The sequence below is a fragment of the Pelodiscus sinensis genome, chromosome 5 (assembly GCF_049634645.1).
Source record: "Pelodiscus sinensis isolate JC-2024 chromosome 5, ASM4963464v1, whole genome shotgun sequence".
Classification (NCBI taxonomy): Eukaryota; Metazoa; Chordata; order Testudines; family Trionychidae; genus Pelodiscus; species Pelodiscus sinensis.
The window spans coordinates 93,617,325-93,623,519 of NC_134715.1; positions in this window are offsets into that span (position 1 = coordinate 93,617,325).

Below are 6,195 nucleotides of genomic sequence, written 5' to 3' on the forward strand. Positions count from 1 at the left end.
ATTTTGAATTATGGTCCTAGCCTACAAAGTACTTGCAACCCCTCCCAGCTCGATATTGTCTGCAAACTTAATAATCATACTCTCTATACCATCATCTAAATCGTTGATGAAGATATTGAACAGAACCAGTCCCTAAACCAGTCCCTGTGGAACCCCACTTGTTATGCCCTTCCAGCATGACTGTGAACCTCTAATAACTACTCTCTGAGAATGGTTATCCAGCCAGTTATGCACCCACCTTATAGCAGCCCCGTCTAGGTTGTGTTTCCCTAGTTTATTGATAAGAAGGTCATGTGAACCTTCATCTTTACTGAAGTCTAGATATACCACATCCACCACTTCTCTCTTATCCACAAGTCTTGATATCCTATCAAAGAAAGCTATCAAATTGGTTTGACATGATTTGTTATTTACAAATCCATGCTGGCTGTTACCTGTCATTTTATTTTCTTCCATATGTTTGCAGATTAATTCCTTAATTACTTTGCTCCATTATCTTCCCTGGCACAGAAGCTAAACTGACTGGTCTGTAGTTTCTTGAGTTGTTCTTATTTCCCTTTTTATAGATGAGCATTATATTTGCCCTTTTCAAGTCTTATGGTATCTCTCCTGACTTCTATGACTTTTCAAAGATGATAGCTAAAGGCTTAGATACCTCCTCTATAAAACCTTGAGTATTCTAGAAAGCATTTCATCAGGCCCTTGTGACTTGAAGACATTGTGCTGTAGCAGGGACTGTATTTATTCTGTTTGCCTCTGTGTTCACTCTGTTTGCCTTTTGGGGTTGTATGTGATTCTGCTGTCATGTGCTGTTCTGTACTGACTCTATGTGAGTGTGTGTGCCTCACTTTCCCTGGGCACTGCAACGCTATCTGAATGAGGAGGGGGAAGCTGGTCATGGGGAAGAATGTGCAGCCTCTCATGTCCTGAGGGCCAGGTGACAGTAGATAACACCTTGAGCCCAAAAGGAACAGAAGGGAGAGGTGGGGCTGACACCAATTTGGGGACTAGGGACTGGGGGCAGGAGTGAGTCTGGGTGTTTTTAGGATGAGAGAGGAGACTTAGAGCAGGAAGGGGGGAACAACTCTTGGGGTCCCTGCTCCCCAAGAGAAATGGCACTGAATGCTCCTGGTTCCTGTGTTAACAACGATCCTGTGCTACGCGGTGTCCTTGCGAATCAATAAACCTTCTCTTCTACCTGCTGACTGGGAGTCACATCTGGCTGCGGATGGGGGTGCAGGAACTGGTGACTCTCTCAGACTCCATGACAGACATCTAACTTTTCTAAGTACATTTTAACTTGTTCTTTTTTATTTTAACTTCTAACTCTACCCCATTTCCACTAGCATTCACTATGTTAGGCACTCCGTCAACATCAATCTTTTTGACAAAACTCAAACAGAGAAGTTGTTGAGCATCTCTGCCATTTCCAAATTTCCTGTTCTTGTTTATCCCTCCTCACTGAGCAATGGGCCTACCCTGTCCTTGGTCATCTTCTTGCTTCTAATATATTTGTAGAATGATTTCTTGTTACCCTTTATGTCTCTAGCTAGATTGAGCTAGTTTTGTGACTTTGCCTTTCTAATCTTGCCCCTCCATCCTTGCACTGTTTGCTTATATCCATCCTTTGTAATATGTCCTAGTTTCTACTTTTTATACGACTCCTTTGTTTCTTAGAGCATGTAAGATCTCCTGGTTAAGCCAATGAGCTCGCTATACTTTCTATCTTTCCTATGCAGTGGTATAGTTTGCTTTTGGGCCCTAAATAATGTCCCTTTGAAAAAACTGCCAGCTGTCTTCAGTTGTTTTCCTCTTAATCTTGCTTTCCATGGGACCTTACCTACTAGCTCTCTGAGTTTACTAAAATCTGGCTTCCTGAAATCCATTGTCTCTGTTTTGCTGTTCTCCCTTCTACTCTATGATTTCATGATGACTTTCACCCAAGCTGCCTTTCACTTTCAAATTTTCAACCAGTTCCTCCCTATTTGTCAAAATCAAATCTAGAACAGCTTCTCCCTCATAGCGTTCTCAACCTTCTGAAATATAAAATTGTCTCCAATGCAGTCCAAGAATGTATTGGATAATCTGTGCCCTGCTGTGTTAGTTTCTCAACAGATGTCTGGATAGTTGAAATCCCCCATCACCATCAAATCCTGTACTTTGGATGATTTTGTTAGTTGTTTTTTTAAAAAAAGCCTTATCTTCCTCTTCTGCCTGGGTAGGTGGTCTGTAGTAGACCATTAGCATGACATCACCCTTATTTTTTACCCCTTTAAATCTAATCCAGAGACTCTCAACAAGTCTGTCTCCTATATCCATCTCCACCTCAGTCCAAATGTATACATTTTAATATATACCTCCTCCCTTTTTCCCCTGTCTATCCTTCCTGAGCAAGCTGTAACCTTCTAAACCAATATTCCAGTAGTGTATATTATCCCACCAAGTCTCTGTGATACCAACTATGTCATAGTTGTGTTTATTTATTAGCACTTCCAGTTCTTCCTGCTTATTTCCCATACTCTTTGCATTTATATATAGACAACTAAGATACTCATTTGATTTTGCCTCCCAGTTCTGCTTTGTCCCTCTTTTTTCTCTGCTATTATAGCCCATGCTCCCTCCCATTTCTAACCCATTTCTCAGGTCTCCATGTTTTTCACTTACCTGTGGGCTTTGATAACCTGGCCCTATCAAACCTAGTTTAAAGCCCTCCTCACTAGGTTAGCCAGTCTGTGTCCAAATACTCTCTTTCCCTTCCTTGAAAGGTGAACCCTATCCCTAATTAGCAGTCCTTTTTCTTGGAATAGCATCCCGCGGTCAAGGAAGCTAAAACCTTCCTGGCAACCCCATCTTTGTAGCCAGGCATTCACCTCCAGAATGCTTCTGTCTCTGCCTGGTCCCTTACCTTTGACAGGAAGGACTGAAGAGAATACCACCTGCACTCCAAACGCCTTCACCCGTGCTTCCAGAGCCCTGTAGTCACTCTTGATCTGCTTGTCACACCTTGCAGTATCATTAGTGCCCACATGGATGAATAGCATGGGGTAGTAGTCAGAGGGCCAGATAATCCTCCACAGTGCCCTTGTAATGTTTTACATATGGGCCCCTGATAGGCAGTATACCTCCCGAGATGAAATGTCAGGGCAACAGATGGGTGCCTCCATCTCCCTCAGAAGAGAGTCTCCAACCACTACTACCCTAAGTTGCCTCTTCACAGTGATCAGGGCCATCCTTAGACATAGGCAGAATAGGCAGTTGTATAGGGCACTGTATTTTTGGGGCACCACTCAGCCTGAACGGTTGGGAATCAGTGGAGCAATGCGAAAAGCCAGCACTCTCCCGCCCCCTCTGAAAGAGAAGGCGCCAGCTAGCCAGCTGCTTAAAGAAGCAGCATACTTGTTTCCTGTTCCTGCCAGGTGACACAGAGGCATAGCGAGGCGGGGGCAGAGGGCACAGTTGCTCCCGGCTGGCACACAAGGGGGTGCCAGACAGGAGTGACTCCACGTGACCCACAGTGGAGAGGGAAGCACTTCCCCTCCCCACACGAGCCGGAGTGTGCTGCCTGAACAGCTTGGGCTTTAGCACCCAGCAACTTAGTTCCGGGGCCTTTCTGCGTGGTGCGGGGAGGTCAGGAGACCCGGGTCTGTGCAGCTCTGACTGTTCAGGCAGTGCGCTCTGCCCTGGGACTCCCCACGCCCTTCCCCCGCCCTCGCAGGATGACATCATGGAGGTAAGTTGCTGGGATGCAAAAGCCCCTGCTGCTCAGGCAGCGCGCATGCCAGCTGTTTGGGGAGGGGGAGTGCAGTCGCACACTTCCCAGGGGTGCTGCAGGATTGCCAGGTACTGGTCCCAGCTGCCCCTGTCCCCTGCCCAGACCCCCCACAAGTACCCTGTCCCCTGACCCCACCAATACTGTCACCAGCACCCAGCACCACCCTGTCCCCGTCCCCATCCCCATCCCCAGCATCCTGACACTCACCGTAGCACCCAGCACCACTCTGTCCCTGGACCCAGCACCCTGCCACCCACCGCAGCAAAAGCACCACCCTGTCCCTGGCTCCCTGGGGACTCAAAGGGGTGTGGTTTTGGGGGAAGGAATGTGAATTTAATGTATTGGTGGGTTCCTTTTTTTTTCTTCGACAAACCTAGGGGTTCCTTGAAATTCTGAAAAGCTGAAAAGGGTTCCTTGGCCAAATAAAATTGGGAAATACTGCAGTGGAGCATGTAACAGCAGGGCTGGGTCCTAGAGAGGGCCGAATGTGCTGCCTGCAGCACAGTCTGAGGGAGGGGATTGGCTGCTGGGGTCTCTGGGAAGGGGAGGGGATGGGGTGGATGAGCAAGTCAGGCATAGGGGCACCAGTTTAATAATCCCACATAGGGCACCATAAATCCTAAGGACGGCCCTGAGAGTGATGGCTGCAGATCTCCCAGCTTTGGGGATGCAAGGCTTGTCCTCTTCTACTTCAGGGGATGATTCCTTATCTCCCATATCTGAGAAGCGTAAAAGTTCTCCAGAACCATGATGGGAGGGTTGGGAGCAGAGGTGGAGCATTACCTGCTGCCAGAAGTGACCACCTGCCAGTGTCCTGCCGAGACTGAGTCATTTCCTCTACCAGTAATGTGTCAGCAGTCTTTTTTAATGAGATAGCTTCCTCAGCTTTAGCAGTCTCCACATGAATACTCTCCAGGAATCCCTTGTGAATTTGAATGCTCCTCAGCGTAGCCACCTCTTCCTGTAGCTCACCCACCTGCTTCCTGAGAGATTCTGCCAGCAGGCACCTTTCACATTAGATGGTCTCTTCAGTCTGGATTTCAGTAAGTGGAAATTGCAAGCCACAGTCCCTGAAAAACCACACCAGGATCTGAGTAGAGACATCCATGGTCCAGTGGTCTGTCTGGCTACAGGCAGAGGAGACAAAAGCATAGCAGGCACAGGTGTGGAGGGTCTTCCTAACCATATTAGGACTCCCTCTCAAATTCCTTTGTCTGCAAACCCCTGTAAAAAAGTTATATATAGCTACAAAGAAGCTGTATATACCTGCAATAATTGATTTAATCATTGTGGGACTTCGAGCCTCCAACAATTTTTCAGTCACATCTGAGTTTTCATTTGTGTGACTGGAAACTGAAGTAGCTTCTGTGATTAGTGATTTTATATTATGAAATGCTGTTTACATAGTTCAGAGGCTTTGAAGGTTGTAATTAATTCTGTTATTGTAAAGTGATTTTTCTTGGTCTGAGGGTAAGTTTAACCTTTAAATTATCTCTGCAAAGGAGATTTTTGTATTTCTGTTTTTTCTTATGTGTCTTTGTATACAATAACCATATCGGGCTCAGCTGTAAGCTACCTCTTCATCCAGTTTCAGATTCAACTTTAAAGGCTTTTTTGCGATAATAAACTTTTAATTCTAGTTGCTTAATAAACTTTATATCTAATCTGGCAATTGCCCCATGTTCATATACATAATAACGCTCCAGTTATTAGAGGAATTTAATAATGGGAACATGTTAGCAGATGAAATTTCAAGACTTTGGAATAAGGCTATCAGGACCCTAGTAAATTAACCCCCCAAACTGTTATATAATATTCATTAAGAAGTATATACAATTAAATTTTTGTATAACCAATAGCCTTTAGCAAATTAATTTATTGTGTGTAACTATTTTTTAAAATAACCCCTTTATAAAAATGAAGTGAAGATTTGAAAGTGGTGCAAGTAAGAGACAGCGAAAGAAACAGAGTGAAGCAGCAGTTAAGAGTTTAAAGCCAATAACATCATTTCTCATAGAAAAGATGCCTCTGCCATTAAACAGTGACCATGCTGACAGTGATACTTCCAGTTCTGAGGATGAAAACTTTGTACCCAGAAATGACATTTTAATGCCACTGCCTCAGAATGAGGAAGTCATTAATCAAGACACAGAAATGCCAATAGTAGCAATAGATACACAATCTATGCTCGAATTAGAGACTGTGCCGGCAGAAAATTAGGATGTCGGAGATGCTGTGCAGCAAGAGCAAGAACTTATGACTAGCACAGGACACAGTATAACAACAATGGCATCAGAACCAGATATTGGACTTCTTAGTAAGAACAATGTTGCTCAAATGCAGTTGTTTCTCAAAGTTAGTTGTTTTCAGAATCCAAGTAATATATCAAAAGATGCTAAAAGTCATGCTTTTCCCACTTATCT